Source organism: Uranotaenia lowii, chromosome 1, assembly GCF_029784155.1.
Source record: "Uranotaenia lowii strain MFRU-FL chromosome 1, ASM2978415v1, whole genome shotgun sequence".
Lineage (NCBI taxonomy): Eukaryota > Metazoa > Arthropoda > Insecta > Diptera > Culicidae > Uranotaenia > Uranotaenia lowii.
The window spans coordinates 27,811,800-27,814,034 of record NC_073691.1 but is presented as its reverse complement, the minus strand read 5'-3'; the positions used below and the strand labels follow the sequence as shown (position 1 = coordinate 27,814,034).

General features: G+C 39.7%; 1 long non-coding RNA gene across 1 annotated transcript; it reads left to right on the top strand.

Moving 5' to 3' along the window:
- The first annotated feature begins 329 nt into the window (after positions 1-329).
- LOC129754313 (uncharacterized) lies at positions 330-1,736 on the top strand. The gene is made up of 3 exons (XR_008739000.1): positions 330-524; positions 599-818; positions 1,639-1,736. It is a non-coding gene; the product is annotated as an uncharacterized LOC129754313 (long non-coding RNA).
- Positions 1,737-2,235: the final 499 nt, after the last annotated feature.

Here is a 2,235-nt window from a genome sequence, read left to right as displayed (position 1 = left end):
CCCGAACCGACGAAAAAAAAAATCATCAACCAAGATTTAACAACCAAGGCACGATCTACAAAAGGCGAACCTCGTGAAGTCAACCAACTCTTAAGAGGGATTTTTTTTCTGAGAGTTCATTCCTGCCTCCTTCTTTTTGGATGTCTCTTCATGTGTTGAGTTGATTGAGAACGCGTCGTCGTCGTCGTCTCGCTTGCCAAAACCTGTTTTCGACATTCGGAAACCTGACCCAAGTAGGCGTCCCGGTTTGGCTGTGTTCTCCACATGGGCTCCTATAAGTGATTTTTTGGAAGTCTTTCCCGATCGCATTTCTTTGACAGTTACGCAACGCTCTGCTCTGAGAGATGATCGGATCTGACATAACAACTCCGTCTGATTCGTCGTAGGAAGATGGAAGACCGGGAGAAGATCGATCTTCTTACTTACTAAGGTTTTCGACCGATTGAAGCACTCTTTGCACAACATTGTTGCCGGAATATTAAGGGGGCTTCCTTTCCCTTCCGAAAGCTGTCGACACCAAAAAGGTAAACCACTCACTTCCAGAGAGCCAAAAAAAAAAAAAAAAAATAAATCACTTAACCAAACATTCACCCAATAGTGTTGCACCCAAAATTTGGCTGTAATTGACGCCGTCCACGCCAAGAAACGATCGATAGATGCATCAATGTAGCGGTAGCGCTTCTGAAGAGGGAACCCCGAAATAAAAATTAATCATCTTTGTTTACCCACACGTTGATGAAAGACGTTTATCTTCCTCATCATCATCGTCGTCTCATCATCATCACCTCGCCGTGTTGTTGATCTTCTTGACACCTCCGGTAAATTGTCAGATTTTGTTTATTTTATTTATACGCGTTTTCACGCGTGCCCGGACAACAATAAAAAAAACCGGACGAGGGGACAGCTTAATAATTTTTATTTAAAGTTTACCTCCAGTTAACAGTAACATAACTGGGAATCAACAAACCAAAAAAAAACTCGAATCACTGTCGGATGAAATTTGTTGATTTTTTGGCAAATGGAGGCAACGGGGCCCCCTTGATGGAAACGTCATTCCAGGCTACGGACAAGTGTCTGTCAAATTTGTGACGGTGGTAATGCACCTGGCAGGGCTGTCCATGGGAGCTCGAAATTAAAATGTTCAAATTAAGGTATGAGTATAATGATTTCCGATTGATGTTGATGAGATATTTGATAGAAACAATGTTTTGATGGATATGATGATGTCTGTAAGCAGAAGGTTATAAAGATTTTGATCATTGTCTTTTTTCAATCTTACATGATGCCAGAAAACTTCAATATTCAAGATCACTGAGTCGAAATGGAGTCATTTTAAAATTTCTCAAACCCTGGGGTCTAAAAAGCATTGTTTTGGTTCAAAACTCAACCATGATTTTTTCTTAATTTTTTAGTAACGTTTACATGAGTAAGGTTTGTAAGGAAAATTTGAATATTTTGTACTGAAAAATCAACATCATTTTTGTTTCTTCTGTGGAATCGAGCCTGCTTATGGTTTTTGTGCCCACTGTATAGGTTTGGCGTGTTTTGTTTTTGAATTTTATCGATTGTGATTCTTTTCTGTTTTCTTAATGTTACTGTACATGTTCTAACAACTGTTTCATTTTCTCTCTTTTCCAGGTAAGCTGATGTCATTGCGTGAACTCCTTTTTATGGTTACTCAAACTAAAAACCCTTCCGATAAGTTCCAAGTTCACGTGCCAGAAAATGGACCAGAGCTGTCCCCCAAAAAGCAGCGGCTCCGGCTATCTCCCGGACAGAAATTAAAAGCATTCTGGTTTACGATTTCGGTAAGCTCCAACACCTTGAGCCAGTTTCGGAAAGCAATATCCGTCCAAAGGTGTTTTTGTTTTCTTTCGTTCCGGCTTCCCGTTTTTGACCCGACACAAAATGGACTGCCGAAAAGGAGACATCCGAATTTTCCTTCAAGCTTAATAGCATTCCGAAGTGATAAGAATCGGCTTTGATTTTACGTTTTTCTTCGGCGTTGTGTTTCTGACTACGGAACAAATTGGAACACTTGTGTGAAATGGAGTTATGAGGTTGCCAGAATTTTTTCAACAAGTATCTGGGCCGGACAATCCGGGCAATTTTTTTTAGAAAAAAACTTCTTTTCTAAATCGAGACCAAAATTCCGGGCAATATACGGCCAAATTTTTTCAAAACCCGGAAATTACTCAACGAAAACAAGATAAAAGAATTGAAAAAAATATTTTT